The 25,133-nt window shown below is 32.4% G+C and overlaps 1 pseudogene; it reads right to left on the bottom strand.

Moving 5' to 3' along the window:
* Nucleotides 1-22,629: 22,629 nt before the first annotated feature.
* Nucleotides 22,630-24,825, bottom strand: LOC120197420 (annotated as a pseudogene).
* Between the last annotated feature and the right edge of the window lie 308 nt (nt 24,826-25,133).

The following is a 25,133-nucleotide window of genomic DNA, read 5'->3' as shown; positions in this document are numbered from 1 at the left end:
ATGGATGCACTTTGACACCCTTTAGCATTTTTTCTCAAATCCGAATTTAATGGACTTTGAATTATTTTTGAAACCTTTTAAAAACATTGAATAAATTCAATTGAAGTCCAAAAACATTTTGCCTTAAATTCGTTATATTGAAACATAATTCAACAAACCTCGGTCAACCTTTGGATTTGCCTTCCTATGAAACGAGATGATTCGAAGAAACATATTGTACGCACCAATTTTTACCCCACGTGACTGACCCTGCTCCTTGTCACCCACAATGATCACCATGCCCACGTGAAGTTGCCAGCTACACCATACCCCTATGTTTGTCCTGTCACCACTGCCATACCCGTGCCCATGCTCCATCACGTCCAACTCCCTACAACAACCATCATTTGGCACCACCAAAAAACAAAGCCAATACATATTTTATTTTTTATCTAGTACTACTGTAATGGGTTATAAAACCCGATTGAAACACAATGTAAAGGGAAAATTGATCATCAATAAAAAAATTACAGTTAAAGAAATTTTCCAGTTTTTTATTATTTGATATATATATATATACATACATATTTTAGCAAGAAGAAAAGAAAAACAATGGAAAAATAGTGGTCCTTACCATTCGACCGGAGCCTCGTCGGCGACGGTGAATTCTGATCGAAAATCCGAGTGGTGAGGAGGTGCGCCTTGGTGAGAAGAACAACATATTTTAAAACGGGGACGATCCGACGACGGAAGGCGGTGGATCGGGGAGAATAAGGTTGATGATTTTTGACCTTTTTGTGACACACGGGGCCGATTCTCACAAAATTGACCCCATATCAGCGACGGGGAGGCCAAGACGGCCCTCTCAGTGTAATTTGGTGGCCATCGGCCACCGATGGTGACAGCGGCCGGTGAAGGTACCACCGGTGGCTCACGATTTTCTAGAGAGAGGGGAGACCCTCACTCTCTAAAATCAAATTTAAAATAAAAAAAGAAAAAAAGATGGTATTTATAGAAAACTTAAGGGGAAATTGCACGTAGGTCTCCCTAAGTTAAGCATGTTTTTTAAAAGGGCCACCTGAAGGGACTGTTATAGTTTTCCCATTTTCTATGCCTATTATATATTCCTAGGGTTATTTTCAATTTAGTCCTTGTATGTTTCGCGTGTTTTTGTTTTGGTCACTAGATTTAGTTTTTATTGTTTGTCTTGATTTAAGCTCCATATTATATTTTATTTTATTTTGGTCATTTCTGTGTTTTGTTTTATTTTATTTTATTTATGACACTTTGCTTGTATTTATTTTAATTTAGCCTCCATTTCCTCATTTATTTTAGCATTTGATTCTGAGATCATGTTTTTATATTGTTTCAATTTAGTCACTAACATGTTATATTCTCTATTTTATTTATTTTAATTTTGGCATTTTACTTTTTATTTCTTTTGTTTTGGTCACTAAGTTTGACTTTGTGTTGACTTTGATTTTATGTCCAGTTTAATCCCTTATGTTTTGCTTATATTAATTTTTAGTCCTGTAATTATTACACAACAGGTTTTATTTTGTTTTAATACTCATGTTATATGATATTTGTATACTAGCCCTGGCTTGTTATAAGACCTATAAAATTTGATATCTTGCATTTTGGTCCTTATGTTATGATATGATTTTATTTTATTTATTTAATTACTTATATTTGTGTGATAATTATTTTTGGTATTTTTCTTTTATTTTATTTATATTTTTACCATTTTAGTTTAAACTATCATTATATATCATGATTAATATAATTTGGATTAATTTCCTTAATTTCTTATTTTGGTTAAATCAAATTGTTTAATCTCGAATTCTTGGGAGAAGTTATAATATTCTTTTTATTTCAGTTGGAAACAGAAATATTTGTCCTAAAATACTTTAGGGATTATTTTCTCTTCGATTGGAAATATTAGAATATTTTTCATTTCTCTTTAGAATTTTCCATTAAATAAAAATTGCATGGTTGAATTTGGAATAATGGGATCATAATTTGAATTCATATTCGAATTCTTAGATTTCCACTATTAGAGACAATTTATAATCGATAGGGTGCCAATTTTGGGCGTTGTGGGGGTTCTTATCCTTCCTCACACGTAATCGATCCCCAAACCCCCTTTTTATTTCAAAAAAATGAATCTCTGGTTATATGCAGACTAGTTTATCTTTTAAAACGATGTTTTCTTAAAAAATCTTTTAAAAGATAATTTTTAGGTATTCGACCTACCTAACTCAAAAGGTCGATGGCGACTCTAAAACATTTCAAAACCTTTTTAAAGAAAAATCCCCAGTGGTACTAAGTTTTTCCCCGCCTCGGGTGAAAAATAGTGTCGACAGCTTGGCAACTCTGCTGGGGAATTTGAGGGTCAAGCCTTAAATCAATTATATATTGTCTCTATAGTTAGAAATTGAGAATTCAGTTTTATTTAATTTACAATTCCTTTGATTCCTTTCAATTGTTATTTTGTTTAATTTTATATCCTTGTATGATAATGTGTGTACTTGATTGATTTTCAGATATTGAAATTTTGGCATTCACTTTAGTTTGATTTTTGTGTGGTTGTTTGTCAAAGGTTTGAGAATTTCTCCTCACACACGATACTTGCATTGCATAACATAAGCTCTACTCGAGCTCTTTCCCCTTTAAGTGGGAGTGAAAGCGATGTCTTCATGAGAATTTATTCTCTGTGTCAGACCTAGCAAGTAGCTTTCGGGGTTCATATGCCCTATGTCTTCGTGAGGATTTATTCTCCGTGTTAGGCATAGGGAAATATGATCTCTCGAATTGAACTCGATCCGCTTAAGCCTTTAATGAGTGAAGATTGAGGGTATGGCTCGCCTAAGGGGCACCAACAAGGACAATTCGAGTACATTTACTCCTAGAACATAAACTCTACATATAGTAAACTGCAGAAACCCACCTAATTTAAGACCATGCTGAAACTCTATCCGTAGGTACCCAAATAAGTGTACACAAAGGAGAAGTGAACTCTAACTTTCGTCTTTAAATTTATTCGATGGATTCTTTTTGAATAATTGCATGTGAATTAGAAATTATGCGGTTAGGGATTTAATTTCCTCTATGTGTTTTGTTCACTGTATTTTATGGTTCATTTACTAGCTGAATATTTTCGTTTCATATTTCATTAACACACATTTCCTCTCTTTGATTATTATTTTTGCTAACATCTTTTCCTTGTCTTGTTGCTTTATTTTTGTGGATAAAAAATTAGCTGACGCTATTCCATATGTAATGGGTAAAGGGGAGGTAGGGTAGTAGGCTGCCCCCAACGTAGGTTGAGAGCAGCTTCTGTAGAAGACCTCCGTTATGAATTGCCCTCAGTAGGACTCGATCCCATGACCACAAGGTTAAGAGCCTTGCGCTCCACCAACTGAGCTAGACGGGCTTTCTATTTTTGTGGATAAACATGCTGCTAATACCCGAGGTAATTATCAAAATTAGAAGGCTTTTAAAACAAAAACTTCACACGAATGGGTAGATATTTTTATCTACTTTGATATATTGGGACGTTGTGAGTTGTTTGAAAGTTGTTCTAGGATAATTACCTTGGAATTAACACGTGTTTCATACATATCATGTCATAGAAGGTATTGATTCCTGAGTTAATAGTCGCATTAGAAGGCTTTCAATACGACAATATCACTCGAAGAGGTAGAATAGAAATGCAAAACACATCGATGGTCCATAAGGGTGCTCCAGGAAACAACTGAAAAGGTACATCAAGCTGGAATATATGCGGCTCAAATAATGCAGTAAAACAAGATTTTCAAGGGTGCTACGATGATGTTGATAAAACTAGCCGAAAAGAAGTAATATGTTTGAAGTCATCAAGCAACAGCGATAACAAACACGAGACAGTGGATGATGTCATTCACATATGGTCACTCAAAAAATGCATTTCGGGAAAAGAAGTCGAAGCGTTGGAATTTTCTATCAAGACAAGGATAAAAGAAGATTGTTTCCTTGCGTGTTCAAAATTGAAGAAATCAAGCAATATGACGTGATTTGTAGTTTTCATCTGCCTCGGTGGATTAAGACATTGTGTGTTCTTTGGAAGTTATTTTATGACAATTACTTTGGGGATCAATTCCTTTGTTGTATTTACATTTTGCATTCCCATTTTTGTATCTTTGCATTAGCATCTCTATACATAGTACATTGCATGATATACATTGCATCTCAACATGCATTAATCACGGATCCTAGGAGTAACCCACGAAATCTTTTGAGGTAAATTGAAGTCACCCCATTCGTACTTAGAAAAGGTTAGAGAGCTATGGACATGATGCTATCACCATCTGAAGATCAAAGCACATCATTGAGAATGGTGGGGCATTGAAGCACAAGGTTCAATATTTAATCGATTCAGGGGGCATGGACATTCGAGGAATAATGGGGCATTCTGATGCAAACCGAGAAAAATCATTGCAACCACCAGAAACTTTTGATGCATTCACACATTGTCTTGTTTGAACTTGTTTTTCTTTTTCCTACATTTAAATGTTTGTAAGTCACTTGACAAATGACAATGAGCAAATTTTAATATTGAAATTCCTTGAATATCATCTTAATTAAAATTTTTCTCCTTACATGTAGAGTCAATAAAGGGTTTGGTATTTAGGTATGTGTTAGGAGCTGACAAAATGGGCCAACTTGCACATGATATTGCTAATCTGATTAGTTCTACTTCTGTTAATGACGTTCAATGATGATCATGATCTTCACAGATGGAATGGTCGAGTAGGTGAATCTAGTTTAGGTCAGTTGCTTGGAAATTGAACTCTAACGATGAGATTTTCTAACCTACAACAAACACCGGGACTATAACAGATTCTCCTTTACAAGCTTAAGAAATGGAATCCGTAAACCAAGAATATATATATATATATATATATGTATGTATGTATGTATGTATGTATGTATACAATAAAGCTGAGCTATTCTGTTAAAGCAATTAGTTATAGAGGGAACTCGAAAGCCCTGACTTTATGAATAGATTACATTCAAACCATGACATTGATCGGGTACTAGGAAATTCGATGTTTGCTCCACTATGATTGTCAAGTCAAAGACTTTGTGACGACATGAATCCTTAATCTAGCCAAACCAAGACAATTATAATATATAAATACAATAAAGCTGAATTCAGCTAGCCCAACGATGGAAAATTAAATCAAATTTACTAAATAAGGAGTTTCGGTGAATATGGACTAAGGGAGTTGAGGAACACTTGTTATAGTCGAACTCACACGAGCACTCAAAAATCTCATTTTTAGACCAATATTTCTGCACTACCTTTGCTAGAAGAGTTTACAAAGCTTGAACAAATGGAAGATTTCAGAGAATTGAAACAAAAGTGTTCTAAAGAGTCTAGCAATTGACTATGCTAGTTGCGTCATTTTGTCCACCTCCGATCAAAATGCCAAACCAAGAAAGAGGGGCATGTCCTAATTTTCATGAGGACTAAGAAAAAATAAAAAGGACAAATCGAGGAAACAAACCTTAAATTTAGGTATCCAACCTTAAAACCAACCTTTCGATCCTGACATTTATCAAAGTTTTATAACTATCAAAGATTAAAGAGCAGTTGATTCTTTTTTTATTCTATGAACTCATGTTTTATGATTTGTTTCAATTGTGAAACTTAGAAGAAGATAGTTTTTTTTTTAAAAAATCTTTTCGATATTTTTCAAAATTTTGAAAATTCAAAGGAAGAAAAATATTTTCAAACAAGATAATCTATCTAGAAGCATATCTTAGAATTTATTGAATATCCCTTCGAAGCTCAAGATCAAAGCTGGGGCAAGGGAAAGCCAAATTTTTGGGGAAAATTTTGATGGGGCAAGGAAAATAAATTATCTTAGGTCGAGTTTTGCAAGAGTACACCCTGGTGGAAATGAAGACAAAATGAGCTAGGGATAAAATGAAGACTGCTCTCTTAACCATTTTATTTCCCATCGAGAAAACATACATACATCAACACATACATAACACATGAAATTTGCACCTTTGCATCAAACAGTCATCATCATGTACATTAAAGACATTTTCCCTCTCTCGAGGATAAATTCGATAATTCATCAAACACATAAAATAAAAACTTCATCATGACACCCATAAACATACAAGATAGGTAGTCATAAATACATCATTTTGATATTTCAAGAAATAAAAGTTCGGCAATAACCAGATGTCTTCAACCTGAAAAAAAGAATGCCATCTACAGATTTGACTTCCTGAAGTCAACAATTAGATCTTTTGAAGAAATTTCCTCAACATGCAGGAACAAGCAGACTCTCTGTCTTCTTGGGTATTGTTTATCTTGAAACAAAATGTCGTCTCACTTGAGACATTTTTCTCTTAAAAACAAATTTTTCTCACTCGAGACATTTTTATCTTAAAAAAAATTTCGTTTCACTTGAGACATTTTCATTCGGAGTACAAATTTCAAAGTTGTTTTACTTGAACCAAATTTTGTCTCGCTTGAGACAATTTCTCTCGAAACAAACATCGTCTCTCTTGAGACATTCTCCCAAAATTTTGAAATATTTAAAACAAAATTGATCTCACATGAGATAGTTTTCCAAAGAACAAATTTTGTCTCACTGAAGACGATTTTCCTTAAAACAAAATTAATCTCACTTGAGATTGTTTTTCTCTAAGAAACAAAATTTTGTCTCCTTATAGACAATTTTAACTCAAAACAAATTTTGTCTCCCTTGAGACAGTTTCTCTTGATACATAAACTTTGAGAACGTTTCCCTTGAAATGAATTTTGTCTCACTTCAAACAATTTTTACTCAAAACAAGTTTTGTCTCTCTTGAGACAATTTTTACTCAAAACAAATTTTGTCTCTCTTGAGACAGTTTCTACTCAAAACAAAGTTTTGTCTTTCTTGAAACAATTTCCCTTGAAACAAAGTTTTGTATATCTTGAGACAGTTTCCCTTGAAACAAATTTCGTCTACCTTGAGACTGTTTCCCTTTAAACAAATTTTATCTCCCCTGAGACAGTTTCCCTTGAAACAAATTTTGTCTCCCTTGAGATTGTTTCCCTTGAAACAATTTTTTTTCTTCTTGAGACAGTTTCCCTTAAAACAAATTTTGTCTCCCTTGAGACAGTTTCACTTGGAACAAATTTCGTCTCCCTTAAGACAGTTTCTCTTGAAATGAATTTTATCTCGCTTGAGATAGTTTCACTTAAAATGAATTTTATCTCGCTTGAGATAGTTTCACTCGAAACAGAAGATTTTATCTTGCTTGAGATAGTTTCGTTCGAAACAAAATATTTTTAGAAACTAATCCTAATTTTTTTGGGGTTTCTCGATGTTTCTAAATGAATTTGAAAGAAGTTAATCCTAATTTTAGGGGTTTATTAATGTTTTCAAATGAATTTCAAAGAAATTAAGCCTAATTTTTAGGGATTTCTTGATGTTTTCAAATGAATTTTTAGAAACTAAGCCTGATTTTCAGGGGTTTCTTGATGATGATTTTCAATGAGTTTTAAAAGGAAACTAAGCCTAATTTTTAGGGGTTCTTAGATAACTAAGAAACTAAGCTTGATTTTCAAGGGTTTCTTAATGAGTAAGTCCTTCGGGCCATCAGTAAGTCTTTCGAGCATGATGCTTAAATCCTTTGGGTCATATATAAGTCTTTCGAGCAAGATGATAAGTCATTCGGGCCATCCATAAGACCTTCGAGAAAGGTGTTTTCAACATTTCATTGTCTCGATTCATAACACTTTGAATCAACAACACCCCACCAGAGGGATTAACATTTCCCATTGCTCAATTCACAACACTTTAAATCAGCATAAGTCCTTCGAGCCATCAGTAAGTCTTTCGAGCATGATGAGTAAGTCCTTCATGCCATCAGTAAGTCTTTCGAGCATGATGCTTAAACCCTTCGGGTCATTTATAAGTCTTTCGAGCAAGATGATAAGTCCTTCGAGCCATCCATAAGACCTTCGGACGGGATGTTTTCAAATGAGTTTTTAGAAACTAAGGTTGATTTTCAGGGGTTTCTTGATGATTATCTCCAAAGAATTTTTAAAGGAACCTAAGCCTAATTTTCAGGGGTTCCATGATGATAACTGAAAAGGAAATATTTTTAGAAAATAAGCCTTATTTTTAGGGGTTTCATGATGTTTTTAAATGAATTTTTGAAAGAAGATAATCCCAATTTTAGGGGTTTCTTGATAACTGTAAATGAATCTTTTTGAAGAAGCTAAATTTATCAAAAGAAAAAATTTTACTGGGGCAACATGCGCCCATTCACAAGTCAAGATTCGCAAGAATACATGCAGGTACGACAGATAAAGAAGACAATCAAACCGAGAAAAGAATGAAGACTGCTATTGCAACCATTTCCAACAGATCAAGAAAACATGCATTCATACATGAATTTGCATCTTCGCATCATACATTTCATCATTTCATACAATGACAAATTTTGATAAGGATACCTACAAAGTCTATTTTGAAAAATTATTTTATCCTTCTTAGGATCATTTTTCTATTGAATTGTTTGAGTCATTCTTAGGACCGTTTTATGGGATGTCGCATGAGTCTTTCTTAAGATTTTTCCCTAGAAACAATTTCAATTATGCCTTTCTTCCAACTTGACTTTTCTAGGCCACTTCAATGAGAATGAGAAGTGTCATTTCGAGGATGGACCCAACAAAGATAAAAACTCAGTAATTTTCAACATTAAAGAATTCAAAGAGCAAACAAAGATTTCATTTCACGACTTCAGCAAAGAATCAATCCATATTTTTCACCATTGAAAGAAATGGATCTCAACAAAATTTGAGGACTTTTGGGTCAATACCTTCGGGTACTTCAGACACAATCATTACTGACATATGATAATCTTTTGCAGGTTTAAAACTTTTCAAAGAGAGAATAAACCGATCAATATTTCCAGTGGAGAGATCATAATGATAAGAACTCATCCGACAGAGGGAGAATAAGTTCATAATGAGAAGAGCTTGTTCGACCTATCACTCGATTCACAACATTTCAAATCAGTGACACCTCACTTGAGGGATCAATATTTTGAGTAGAGAGTTCATAATGAGAAGAACTCATCCAATAGAGTAAGAAAAAGTTCATAATGAGAAGAGCTTGTTCGACCTATCACTTGATTCACAACATTTCGAATCAGTGACACCTCGCTTGAGGGATCAACATTTCCAGTGGAGAGTTCATAAAGATAAGAACTCATCCGACAAAAGGAGAATAAGTTTATAATGAGAAGAACTCATCCAATGAGGGAGAAGAAGTTCATAATGAGAAGAACTTGTTCAACCTTAGCTCGATTCATCACATATGGAGTTGAATCAACAACACCTCACTCGAGGGATCAATATTTCCAGTAGAGAGTTCATAATGAGAAGAATTCATTTGATAAGGGAGAAGAAGTTCATAATGAGAAGAACTTGTTCAACCTTAGCTTGTTTCTATCGCATAAGGAGTTAGAAAAACACCAACATTTTGTTCGATTTCATCACAGAATGAGGTGGATCAAACATGTTCATCTCACTTAAATCCATCACATAAGGAGTTGGATCAGCATCACATTGGGTCAACCATCGTAGAAGATAGTGGATTGACATCCCCAACGAAGAACTCGTCCGATAAGAAGAACTTGAAGCTCGAGTGTTTGGGAGTCCGATCAGATGAAAAATTGGTGCTTTATGTCTTTTCTCCATTCCTGTTCCACAGAAATGAGAAAACAGGGGCAGTTGTACACACCAATTTTTACCCCACGTGACTGACCCTACTCCCTGCCACCCACAATTATCACCATGCCCACGTGAAGTTGCCAACTACACCATGGCCCTACGTCTACCGTGTCACCACTACCATACCCGTGCCCATGCTCCATCACGTCAAATTCCCTGCAACAGCCATCATTTGGCACCACCAAAAGACAAAGTGAAGTCATATTTTATTTTTTAGCTAGTACTACTGCAATGCGTTATAAAACCCGATTGAAACACAATGTAAAGGGGAAATTGATCCTCAATAAAAAATACAGTTGAAGAAATTTTCCAGTTTTTTATTATTCGATATATATATACATACATATTTTAGCAAGAAGAAAAGAAAATAAACGGAAAAAAAGGGTCCTTACCATTCGACTTGAGCCTCGCCGACGATGGTGACCTCTGATTGATGATCCCTGAACCCCTTTTTTATTTCAAAAAAAAAAATCTCTGGTTATACGCATACTGATTTATCTTTTAAAATGACGTTTTCTTAAAAACTCTTTTAAAAGAAAATTTTTAGGTATTCGACCTACCTAACTCAAAAGGTCGATGGCGACTCCAAAACATTTTAAAACCTTTTTAAAGAAAACCCCCCAAGTCGTACTAAGTTTTTCCCCGCCCCGGGCAAAAAACGGTGTCGACATATATGTTTGTCTTTTTCTTTTTGGTAACTTTAAATTAATGTTTGATTTTTTCCAACCTGTTTAATATTTTTAGGTAGGTGTATGAATCAACTTATCTCAGTGGTTGAGAGCATATGTTGTTTCTAGAGGTCACAAGTTCGAGCACCAACGACCGCAACAGGGTGATTGAGCGTTCATTGCCAAATGGTTGAGAGCATTTAGAACATATATTACTTTGTCATCACCTTAACTTAATAAAAAAGTATTTTTAGGTAGGTTTCACACGATAAATTTACTACGTATTATATCAATTATACGGGAAGGGTATCGATATATTTCAAAACTAATATTATACTAATTAATTTTATTATTTGATTGATATAATTTTTTATCAAATCATATTCAACCGATTAGATTAGTAATTTAATAAAAAAATTATAAAAAAATGAAATTTGATTCAATCAAATAAATTTTTATTTTTGTCAACAACACAACAAATCGTATAAATTTTATTTATATCTACTAATTCAACAAACCAAATCATGAAATTAAAATTTGATTTTTTTGTATAAAAATATAAGAAATAGTAATATAAAGTTTTAGTCAATTGAAGCTTGGGGTCCAGCAACATAAGTAAAGTCGAGTGTGGCATTAGTCTTTTCACAAAATGTTAGTGATCCTGGTCTACGCGTCAAAGGTCGTGTGAATCACGGGTCAACGATACCGCAACCTACATTTCCGATTACCTTTTACGTGATGGCTCCTGAGAATAAGTAATGAATGTGGTCTAACTACCATAAGAACTCAAACAAAGTGGTTGAGCCACAAACCTCATTCTGCTGTCCCTACTTTGGTAGTTGAAACCAGCCACTAGAAACAACGACTTCAAAATATAAGATTAAATTAATCAAAATATTGTTATCTTCGTCCCATTAAAAGCGGGATTGTCTCAGGAAAGGCGGGTTAATATACGGCATTACCGGATACATTAAAATGTATTTAATAAATTCGATTTAGCGGTACCTATTATGTTGACAACTAATAATGTTTTAGGTAGAAAATATGAAAAACTATTAAAAAATTTGGTAACCGGTAAACTTTGGTTATCGGTAAGTATCTATCCTTTTTATAAAAGTGTCCATACTTTTAACATATCAAGTAAATTTTACCGGTTTGGTCATAATGAATCTGGTTTTATCATATTTTTACCTGTTATATTGTAAAGTATCTATCCTTTTTATAAAAGTGTCCATACTTATTTCACTGTGAAAATATATTTATTATTATCTTTGGTTAATATTGTTAAATTTAAATTCTCAATAATATTTTATAAAATATCAAAACAATCAAATAATTTTTTGTGTAAATGAAATTATTAAATTAATATTGTAGGTGGAAAACATGAAACACTATTAAAAAAAATTGAAACATAAATTACATAACTTTAAAAAAAGTATATATCATTTTTATAAAAGTGTCCATACTTATTTCACTGTGGAAAACATATTTATTATTATATTTGGTTAATATTGTTAAATTTAAATTCTAAATAATATTTTATAAAATATCAAATAATCAAATAATTTTTTGTGTAAATGAAATTATTAAATTAATATTGTAGGTGGAAAACATGAAACACTATTAAAAAAATTGAAACATAAATTACATAACTTTAAAAAAAGTATATATCATTTTTATAAAAGTGTCCATACTTATAAAAGTAGATCTAAGTCATGAAGAAATATTAAAAAAGTGTGCTACCGGTTCGTGTCGATTCAAATTAAAAATGTGTCGATCCAAAACGATATAACAGGTAAAACTATGACAAAACCGGTATAGAAATGATAAAACCGGTAAAGCGCTACCGGATACATTTAAAGTGTCGGTACTTTAATATAAGGATCGACACTTCGTGAATTTAAAAGAGAAGCAGTTTTAAATCCTATAAAGTGTCGATACTTTTAAAAAATGTATCGATCCAAAACGATATACCAGGTAAAAATATGATAAAATCGGTAACAAAATGATAAAACCGGTAAAACGTTACCGGATATATTGAAAGTGTCGATACTTTATATAAGGATCGACACTTTGTGAATTTAAAAGAGAAGCAGTTTTAGCGCCTATAATGTGTCGATACTTTAAAAAATATATCGATCCACAACGATATAACAGGTAAAAATATGATAAAACCGGTATCAAAATGATAAAACCGGTAAAATGATACCGGATATATTGAAAGTGTCGATACTTTCGTAAGTACGTGTAATAAATTATCGACACTTTCAAAGAAATAGGTAATTATCCTTTCGAAAGTATCGACACCTGACATAAAAGTATCGACAATTTTGTATTTGTATCGATTAAATATAAATAACATATCCGATGAAAATATAAGCTAAATATCCTCTGAAAATAGATAGAACGGACGAGTTTTTGAAATCGAAGCGTAATTGTTGCTGCATTTCAGAAGGCGTTTCTAAAGCGAAGTTTGTTTGTTTGTTGCTGCAGTCGAATCGAAAAGTATGTTGTCGAAACCCTAATTTTTTATTATTACAGTAATCGCGATAGGGTTTTTATGTGTTGTTTGGGATTTTAGAGTAAAGAAGCATTTGGGAATGATTGCAGGTAGAAAGTGATATTCAAGGAAAAATATAAATGTTGATACTTTTATTAAATATTATAGGTAGAAAATGATATTATAGGTTGTATAAATGTGCCGACACATTTTGGTGTGGCCATTCAAATTCTTTTGAAGAAAACCGTTTTACCACAAGAGTAGTTATCTATATTTGTATATTGAATAAAGTGTATGTAACAAAATAATTTGATTTGTGTAAACTGATATATGAAGGAAAAATGGAGTCAATGGGTTGGAAAATTGTTGGTAGAGCAGATGACTTTGAAATTGAGGCCGAGACTCGAAAAAAACCAAAGGGTGGATATATGTACTTCTAGTAAGTATCAATGTCTTTTTGTTATTATTGTTGAAATGGTAATTGGATTAAAGTATCGATAAACTTTAAATTGATTACAAATTTTAAATGTTGACAGTATGGCCGAATGCAAAAGGATGAAGGAAGATGGCACACAGAGCGGTTCGGTATGTAAAATGAAATAGCCCAATTCACCTCGATGTAGAGTCGAGAGTGTTTCACAAAATGCTCACATGGTATATCCGGCCAAGTGGGGGAAAACATTCAACGCTTCGAGACAACGATTATTGGTGGATAGCAAAGTATAAATCCAAAACGGCTCCAAACATTGCAAAGCTCATATTTAATACAATTGTATATATGGTCACAAAGGGAGCAACAATTTCAACTACACTACCATATGGATGTGTCATCACCCATCTGTTGAAGAAGAAGGAAGTTGATTTTTCGTATGACGCCCCTGTTCGATTAACCCGCAAGATTGACATGGTATTTATTTAAAAAGCGGGATATGATTTTGTTGAAAAACTCGGTTGGAAGCGTGTCAAGGAGGTCGGATTAGATCAAGAGAGGGAGGAAATGGACCCCGTTGGCCATGAAGAAGAGCAACCAAGTGGAGACGCAATGATGGAAGAAGCTCCAGTTGCAGAGGATGTCACAATTAAGACCGTGATGGAATACATGGTCAATTTTCGGGAGCATATTGATTTCCTTGTGAGTGGAATGCGATCCGATATTTCATCATTGCAACATGAAGCCTCCATGTTGCGTAACGAATTACGTCAACGACATCAAACAAGTTAGGTAATTCATTATCTATGTTTCTTAACATTTACACGTTCTGAACTTTATTTTATTTTATTTTAACAGATGTGGACAACCAAGCGGTCAATGAAGATGAAGCTGACGATGAAGATGACGATGATGATGACGATGAAGCTGACGATGAAGATGATGACGATGATGATGATGATGATGATGATGATGATCCAAACAAGTATATCATGTCTGCAACGCCGCCTTCAAGAAAACTTTTAATTTTTGATCTCAATGGTGTCCTTGCCTACATCCCAAGACTGCTTGCAGGTTTTAATTCTATTCTTTTGTATCCATTATTTTAACATATAAGCGTAGAACTTTAATCTCATTTTCTTCATGTTGTAGATGTTGTCCTCAGAAGAGGATTATTTGAATTTATGCAATTTTGTGTCGACAATTTTGTTGTTGCCCTTTGGTCTTCAAAGATGAGGTTAGAACATGTTTGAAGCAATTGAATTACTGTAGTCAAAATCGTTAATATACATTTGAATGTTAACATTCAAACTTGATTACAATCTTAGGCATAACGTCGTCCGTGTACTTGAGAAACTACATGTATTTTCCGAGCATTTTCTATTCGTGTGGGTAAGATGAATGTCATTACAGTTTGCTGACTTTTCGTTGTCTATGACTCCTACATATTTATGTTCGACTGTTTGTGAACAGGATCAAAAAAAATGCAAAACATACGATTCTGTTACCTACTGTAAAGATCTCAATGATGTTTGGAACGCGTGTCCAGATTTTAACGAGCTAAATACACTTTTGGCCGATGATTCAGCAGAAAAAATGATTTATAATCCGGTAAGTTGCATTTATGCAATATGTTTTTCCAGTTGAACAGGTGTTCAGACATTGATTATTTTAACAACTTATGTGTTTATATAGAAGTACAATTACATATGTCCACATACCTTTGACGCTGCTTCCCATTCGAACGACAATGCTCTAGGTATGACAAAAATTTATTCATGCTTATGCGAATTTAGTTTATTGTTAGTAAAATTGCACCTCTTTAGTTTGATAATTGAAATTATTTATGTATGTCCTCAGAAAAAGGCGGAAACATACGAGAGTATTTGGAAAATTTGTTGAAGGCCTCTAATGTTCCGAACTTCGTTAGAAATAACCCTTTTTCATCGGATTAATTTTGTTTGTCGGTACATTATTTGAACATTCTTGTGTATTTATATTTTGGTGTGATTATATTGTGTGTATATTTTAATTAATTATTCCATATTTGCTTCTATGTGTACATATACATTTGAGGATTGTTGAAATATCAATACTAATGTATTTTACATCTGCTTGCAAATGTATCGAAACACATGACTATAGCATTGTTTTCGATGATATCCACAACAAAGTGTCGATTTAAAAAAGTGTCGATTGAAAAATGTAATAGATAATTTGTAATATAACCGGTATAAATATACTGGTTTACTTATAAAATAGGTAAATATAAGCGCTACCTATTACATAACTTACATATTATTAAATTAAAAACAATAAACATATATATTACATATTTATTATTATCTTTGGTTAATATTGTTAAATTTAAATTCTAAATATTATTTTATAAAATATCAAAACAATCAAATAATTTTTTGTGTAAATGAAATTATTAAATTAATATTTTAGGTGGAAAACATGAAACACTATTAAAAAAATTGAAACATAAATTACATAACTTTAAAAGAAGTATCGATCCTTTTTATAAAAGTATGGACACTTTCAATATAATAGGTAAAAATATGATGTAATAGGTAGCGCTTATATAATGTAATAGGTATCGTTTATATAATGTAATAGGTAGTGGTTATATTGTAAAGTATCTATCCTTTTTATAAAAGTGTCTATACTTTTTTCACTGTGGAAAACATTAATTTAAGGTTATCTTTTGAGTGAGTTTTAAGATATTAATTTAGTAATTATAGGCGTCTAATGATTTCTTTTTTACGTTACGATATATATTATTATTAAATTAAAAATTCTAAATATTATTTTATAAAATATCAAAACAATCAAATAATTTTTTGTGCAAATGAAATTATTAAATTAATATTTTAGGTGGAAAACATGAAACACTATTAAAAAAAATTGAAACATAAATTACATAACTTTAAAAGAAGTATCGATCCTTTTTTATAAAAAGTATGGACACTTTCAATATAATAGGTAAAAATATGATGTAATAGGTAGCGCTTATATAATGTAATATGTATCGTTTATATAATGTAATAGGTAGTGGTTATATTGTAAAGTATCTATCCTTTTTATAAAAGTGTCTATACTTTTTTCACTGTGGAAAACATTAATTTAAGGTTATCTTTTGAGTGAGTTTTAAGATATTAATTTAGTAATTATAGGCGTCTAATGATTTTTTACGTTACGATATATATTATTATTAAATTAAAAATTCTAAATATTATTTTATAAAATATCAAAACAATCAAATAATTTTTTGTGCAAATGAAATTATTAAATTAATATTGTAGGTGGAAAACATGAAACATACTTAAAAAAAATTGAAACATAAATTACATAACTTTAAAAGAAGTATCGATCCTTTTTATAAAAAGTATGAACACTTTCAACATATTATAATAAAATAGGTAAATTTGCAATGCTATCGGTATAAATATACCGGTTTTATGAGCGAATAGGTCTACAACCTATATCGACACTTTTTAATATTGTGTCGGTACTTTATGTCCAGATTGGAAGAAAAATGTGTCGATACATTGTCAAAAAGTGTCGACATTTACACATCGGAACCCAGAATTATAATGTAATAGATAATTTTGTAATATAACTAGTATAAATATACCGGTTTTATGAGCGAATAGGTCTACAACCTATATCGACACTTTCTAATATTGTGTCGGTACTTTATGTCCAGATTGGAAGAAAAATGTGTCGATACATTGTCAAAAAGTGTCGACATTTACACATCGGAACCCAGATTTATAATGTAATAGATAATTTTGTAATATAACCGATATAAATATACCGATTTTATGAGCGAATAGGTCTACAACCTATATCGACACTTTCTAATATTGTGTCGGTACTTTATGTCCAGATTGGAAGAAAAATGTGTCGATACATTGTCAAAAAGTGTCGACATTTACACATCGGAACCCAGATTTATAATGTAATAGATAATTTTGTAATATAACCGGTATAAATATATCGGTTTTATGAGCGAATAGGTCTACAACCTATATCGACACTTTCTAATATTGTGTCGGTACTTTATGTCCAGATTGGAAGAAAAATGTGTCGATACCGGTACAATGTATCCCGTATAAGTTCATCTTGGAACACACGAAAAGATTCGCGGGTAAAAATCGCAGCGGCATGGCTTTCAAGGTCGACCAGTTTTGTGATCTGGAAGGGCTTCGTATGGGAACTTAAGTAATCCGCTTTCAACTCGTTCATACGCATTCTACTAATTCCATCTTCAATTACACGAACAACATCTAAATATGCCTTCTTGTGTTTCAGTGCAATAGCTAGTGAAGCATTCATAAACTTGCACCTTTGTGTTGAGCGAATATTGGCAAAGAAATGACCGGTTAGATATGCTTGTGCCCATAAGTGTCGTGTATTTCCCTTCTCAATCACCCATGGATGCTTTTGGACGTTGAATTCTGAAAAAACCGAACGCCATTGAATATCAAATTCCTTGGTTGTCCACCAGGAAGCCATGCATTTTGAGAATGCTGCTGTAAACTTTGGGTCACCAATGTTAGCTTGTGCATTGCGAGAAAGATGCCAAGAACATAATCTGTGCTTAGCATAAGGGATAACAGATTTGATAGCCCTCTGCATTGCCCTATCCCCATCGGTTACAACGGAAATAGGTGATTTATTCATCATGGCTTCTAAAAATTTCTGTAACACCCACTCGAAAGATTGAGACGTCTCGTCAGCGATTATGGTAGTGGCAAACACAATTGTGTTATGGTGATGATTGACACCAACAATAGGCATAATTGGTCGACCATACAAATTATCTTTGTACGTTGTGTCGAACGCAATTACATCACCGAAGTATGTGTAATCCGATCTCGATGTAGAATCCGACCAAATAAGATTATACAATGCCCCGATTCGTCTACCGAGTATGTCATAAAAAACCCGGGATCATCATGTTTCTTATAATCAAAGTAGGCAATAAGCGCATTCACATCCCCATCGACGATTTCCTTTGCTTTACCTCTTTGAAGTGCATTGTAGAGGTCTTTATGTGTAAATCCAACATTATGATAGCCCCCTGCCTGCTGCGTTAAATAGTTCATTACTTGTGACGTGCCAACACTGACCTCTTTCAATGTTGTTGCCTCATCGATATCAGCCTTACAGCTCTATTAGAACGCATAAATGGTGTCATAGCAGGTGTGCACAATGCATGATTATGTTTCTGATCAGACTTACTTATAACCCACTGATCGTTTGTATTTGTTGCTGTAACTACGACTCTAGCCTTACATCCTGTTCTTGTGACTGGCGTATGAGCACGTTGACGATCAACAGTATTGACTTTTGATACTCGAAACCCTTCTTTGGAACAACAAAATTCTTGTGTCTTCACATTCCCTTCCACGTCAAGCCGTGTTGTTCCCTTACGTGCACTAAACCCATGTTCCCGTGCGAATCCCTTGTAAAAGTACCAAGCTTGATCACGTGAACAAAAGAGTTGACCAACCAATCTGTCAGATTCATCAACATTATGTACTTCATGGCATTCCTCGGTTGGCTTAACATTGTCTACATCAGTATTATCCATGGCAAAAATTTTGTTGTGCAAGTTCAGTGCTCCAGGAGTTGATGGAGATGTAAGCAAAGGTTCATTTTGAACATGTTTCAGTCGTGCTGCTTTCAATAGGATGTGGCATTGGTAGTGGTAGTTAAAGCGTGAGTACAACATTAAATTAGCAGTACATATTTAGGTATGTACAATAACTACAAGTATATATTATCATTAAATTTAGGTATGTACAATAACTACATATTTAGGTATGTACAATAACTACATATTTAGGTATATACATCTTTTGAGTGAGTTTTAAGATATTAATTTAGTAATTATAGGCATCTAATGATTTATTTTTACGTTACGATATATATTATTATTAAATTAAAAACAATAAACATATATATTACATATTACATATTTATTATTATCTATGGTTAATGTTGTTAAATTTAAATTCTAAATATTATTTTATAAAATATCAAAACAATCAAATAATTTTTTGTGTAAATGAAATTATTAAATTAATATTGTAGGTGGAAAACATGAAACACTATTAAAAAAAATTGAAACATAAATTACATAACTTTAAACAAAGTATCGATCCTTTTTATAAAAAGTATGGACACTTTCAATATAATAGGTAAAAATATGATGTAATAGGTAGAGCTTATATAATGTAATAGGTATCGTTTATATAATGTAATAGGTAGTGGTTATATTGTAAAGTATCTATCATTTTTATAAAAGTGTCTATACTTTTTTCACTGTGGAAAACATTAATTTAAGGTTATCTTTTGAGTGAGTTTTAAGATATTAATTTAGTAATTATAGGCGTCTAATGATTTCTTTTTTACGTTACGATATATATTATTATTAAATTAAAAATTCTAAATATTATTTTATAAAATATCAAAACAATCAAATAATTTTTTGTGTAAATGAAATTATTAAATTAATATTGTAGGTGGAAAACATGAAACACTATTAAAAAAATTGAAACATAAATTACATAACTTTAAAAGAAGTATCGATCCTTTTTATAAAAAGTATGGACACTTTCAATATAATAGGTAAAAATATGATGTAATAGGTAGCGCTTATATAATGTAATAGGTATCATTTATATAATGTAATAAGTAGTGGTTATATTGTAAAGTATCTATCCTTTTTATAAAATTGTCTATACTTTTTTCACTGTGGAAAACATTAATTTAAGGTTATCTTTTGAGTGAGTTTTAAGATATTAATTTAGTAATTATAGGCGTCTAATGATTTCTTTTTTACGTTACGATATATATTATTATTAAATTAAAAATTCTAAATATTATTTTATAAAATATCAAAACAATCAAATAATTTTTTGTGCAAATGAAATTATTAAATTAATATTGTAGGTGGAAAACATTAAACACTATTAAAAAAAATTGAAACATAAATTACATAACTTTAAAAGAAGTATCGATCCTTTTTATAAAAAGTATGGACACTTTCAATATAATAGGTAAAAATATGATGTAATAGGTAGCGCTTATATAATGTAATAGGTAGCGTTTATATAATGTAATAGGTAGTGGTTATATTGTAAAGTATCTATCCTTTTTATAAAAGTGTTCATACTTTTTTCACTGTGGAAAACATTAATTTAAGGTTATCTTTTGAGTGAGTTTTAAGATATTAATTTAGTAATTATAGGCGTCTAATGATTTATTTTTTACATTACGATATATATTATTATTAAATTAAAAACAATAAACATATATATTACATATTTATTATTATCTTTGGTTAATATTGTTAAATTTAAATTCTAAATAATATTTTATAAAATATCAAAACAATCAAATAATTTTTTGTGCAAATGAAATTATTAAATTAATATTGTAGGTGGAAAACATGAAACACTATTAAAAAAAATTGAAACATAAATTACATAACTTTAAAAAAAGTATCGATCCTTTTTATAAAAAGTATGGACACTTTCAACATATTATAATGTAATATGTAAATTTGTAATGCTATCGGTATAAATATACCGGTTTACTTATAAAATAGGTAAATATAAGCGCTACCTATTACATTATATAAGCGCTACCTAGTATGTTATTGTACTTTATAATATTTCCGGTTAAATAATATAACATAACCGGTCTAAATTTTAACCGGTCACTTGTTTAACCGGTCACGTCGTTTTTTAGGCGCCGCACCGCAGAACTACCCATTAAAAGCATTTATTATTGTTCTTTTAAAATTCAAAATTTTTAAACTTTAATCATAGTTATTTTAACTATTTTAAATAATTAATTTTTATAAATTATATATTTTAAAACTACTTGATTTAAAGTTTTTAAAATATAATTTTTATACTTTTATCAATAAAAAATTTTAAATAATAATAAGTCAAAGTTAAAAAAATGACAAAAAATCTATAATGAACAAATTTAACCGAACAGAGAGAATATAAAACGATCATTAAATTTTTAGAAATTGTTATAAAATTAGTATTAAATGTATAAAATTTATAATTATAATTATAATAATATTATAATAACATTATTTTTGAAAGTTTAGAAATGATTACAAATAATTTAGAATCTTCAAGTTGGCAAGTGGTGAAGCATACCCTTTCATGTTGTTTGAAAGTCAATTTTCTTAATGCTGCCGGAACTCCTATTTAATTTACCCAATAAGTTCTAAGTTACAAATTGACAATCAAAGTCTATATAAATTAGTGATAGGGGCAAATCTTTGGTAGTTTGTACTGTAACAATATCAGTCGAATCTATATCAATAGTACTTAAATTAAAATGAGAATTCAATCGAGTAGAATAAAAACATTTAAGTTAGCAGAGTAGATTAGTCATATTTTATCATTTAAATTTTATTTGAGAAATTTTCACTTGAGTTTAAGAAATTCAAGATGAATCAAGTCAAGTCAAGTTGTTCGAGTTTTTTTTTCCAAATTTATAATATTTATAATATATAAACGTAAAATAGAATATTATTTTTTATATAATTGAAATGGAGAAATTGAAGAAATGGAAAAATTGAGGACCAAATAATAAAATTATCAACTTTGGTATACAATATATAAACATAAAATAGATATTACATCTTTATATAATTAAAAAAAATTAATTATTTGAATCCAGTTGTTCGTGTTATCTCAGTAAACTCAATTCTTTTAATTTCAATTTCTTTTAATTTCAATTTCACGTCGAGATTAGATTTATGAAATTTGAATAACAAAAAGAATGAAAACATTATCATTTTGATTTTTTAGATGGGAAATTTGATTTTTTTAATGATTCAATCCATGATTTCTCTGGTTCTTCACTTCTTTTTTGTTTTAGTCCTATTAGATCAAATTCAAATCAGATATCCCTAAACTTATAGAATTATAGAATACTTATGTAACTTTAATTCATCTTAACAACAGTTTTCTTTTTCAATTTAGTCCCTCAACTCTTTGTATTTTACTCTTCACATGTACAAACAAGTTTCATGGTGCATTGGAGGCAAAAAGTTACATGACATGCGGAACAGATAATGTACATGTCAGTTACTAGAGATGAAAACAGCAACCAGAAAGAGTTCCCCGAATACATCAAATCTTAAACCAGTCGCTTCCCTGCCCAAATTCACAAGGAAGAACAGCACAAAGCTCTAAAATTTGGTCACGTGATTAGGTAAGCTTTCTTTCTAACTAAATATGTTCATCTCCCACTTGTTGCATTTCTTTCCCTCTTTCTTCTACTCCCTCTTGTTTCCCTTCTTCTACCCGTCATTGACGAGCATTGGGACTTCTTAGGCCATAGCTTTCAAGCTTCTCTAGATATGGAGATTTCTTTGGGGTTGGCTTGGACGTTTTGTTGTCATGACTCATGATCACCCTTAAAGTAGATTTCTAGATCAGTTGAATCTCCCCATCCCATGAAATCCGAGAGTGTAGGCGTGTCGGTAGAACTCGTCACGACTGAGTCTTCACCGGAAGAGCTAGAGGACGCCTCGGATCTCACCGGTGAAGATATTTGAGTAAAGAAGTCAGCATGAAGGACATCCTGGATTCTCGACATGACGTTGAATGCCAAGCTCTCTAGGATCCTAGAATAGCTTTCCTGGATAGCGTGTCCTACATCCTGTGGAATCGAATACCAGATTACCAGGTTAGTTTATCAACCTTGAATACATTTAAGAAAAGATGTGCAGTGCTTTGCATGATTTTACCCTATTGTATTGGATCTTGGATATATCGAGTGAAGATTGTGGAAGTCCCCGAAATCGCTGCTTTAACAAGATTAAGATGTTCTCGACCCTCACTTCGAAAAGTTCCCTCTTCTCCAAGCTGACACTCGAAGCCCAAGAAGATCTTCCATCTTTATGGTGCAACTTCCTCTTCCATATGATAATGGAGGCTTCAATCCTATTCTTAAGGTCTGAGACTTTGTGTTCTGTTGACAAGTCCATGGTTGCTAGGAACTGTAACGGGTCACACTGATCCACCGTGATGCATTTATAGATTGAATCGCCCAGGCTTGATCTTCCATTCTACATACACATGATGGAGAAGAAGAACAATCAAGGTAACTGAAAAAAATGATTACAAGAGTTACATTACTTAATGGAGAGTTTTCATTTACCCTGGGGAGGGAATCAATGTAGCTTTCGGGGATCTCCATTCGGACAGGATTTCTGCATTGATGGTCATAGCTGCTTTAAGAACTTGATTCACCGACTCCTTTTGACACTGCAGTCACCGTCGTAATGTTTCCAATAACCCATTTGGAGGAACCTTAAGCCCTTAACTGTCGGATGCCACCATTTGTCATCCCTGTGGCCGTTTTCGTTATCTTGATCGTCGTTTTTGGACACGTACCAGAACTCTTGTTCTCGCCCGAAACTGTCAAGAGCCTCCTGTTTTTCATTATAAATTTGATTAATCTTTTTGTTTTACCATGAAATGATGTTTTCAAGTTAAAAACTAGACTCTACTATCGATAAGCATGGTGTCGAGTTTGCGTTGGCCTGGTATGTTGGTGAGAAGATCGCTCCTTTGTCTGGTGACCATAACCTCCATGTTTGTTCCGTTGTTCGTTTTCTGCAGTGAAGGAACGAATTCGACGATGTGATCGGTGACCGATAGAAGCCAATCCATTTCTCTTCGCCACCTTGCTTTCTTTAACCGGAGCCATTGGTCCTAATTTTACTTGTTCTCCAAAAACGGATGCTGCATTATCAATGGCCCACAGGCTCAGAACAACTTATCAAGATTTTCCATCATGGAAACTTAAAAGGAAGAGATAGAAGATCGATGAGATCAAACCTGCTAGGTTTGTCACTGCATTTGACAAAGCTAAAGCTGAAGAAACACCTTTTCCTCCTCCCGACATATCTTCACCCAGAAGCAACTTAGCGAACTTTTCCTTCATCATATCCATATCTATATCAAACCCAGAAACAAAATCATTAGCAAGAAAATGAATCCGACTGTGTTTGGCAGGAAAGAAAATTATTTGATATGTGCACCTGATGGTGGCCTCTCCGGGGAAGTTCCTGGGCAACAATCTCCTATATGTTGGTGATCGGTTGATTTTTCTCGCTGGTTGTGATCGACATCATCGACGTGATCATTACCGCCTGGGATCGGATTTTGCTGCTGCCTCCCTGGACTCTCAATCATTCTCTTAATGCGGAAAGATCCCGAGTTGTGAGTGCTGTACCGACGAGTCAATGCCCGAACCATCGTGCAATCTTCAAGTAAGCTTCTTCTTCTTCTTCTTTGTTTTGTTTTTGCCAAGGAGGTGAAATGAAGAAGAAGCAAAAGCGGAAACGATTATAAATGAAAAGGAAACTAGGGTTGTTCAGGTTTTGATTGTAGGGGGAAACCACTCCATTGAAATGAGAGGCTGACAATCGAAACCGAAAGGATTTATTAATTTTCAGCTGTACTGAAGAGATACAGCTTTCGAGTGGTTAACGTTGTTTCAACTAGCAAACATAAAACTATAAACAACAAAAATAGTAAAAATGGTCGTTTTTTAAGACAGGACAAATCTTTGCCCAAAATATCAGGCCAGGGTATAGAACATACAAAGCTTAACTGCTTTAACTAAATTCTCTCTCCATGTCTGCAAGCAGCGATGGCAGGGGAAGATCAGCTCGGGTTTTTAACTGCCTTCATTTCCTCG

Source organism: Hibiscus syriacus, unplaced genomic scaffold (assembly GCF_006381635.1).
Source record: "Hibiscus syriacus cultivar Baekdansim isolate YM2019G1 unplaced genomic scaffold, ASM638163v2 tig00117048_pilon, whole genome shotgun sequence".
NCBI classification, from domain to species: domain Eukaryota; kingdom Viridiplantae; phylum Streptophyta; class Magnoliopsida; order Malvales; family Malvaceae; genus Hibiscus; species Hibiscus syriacus.
The sequence above is the reverse complement of the archived record's forward strand: the minus strand, read 5'-3'. Positions and strand labels throughout refer to the sequence as shown.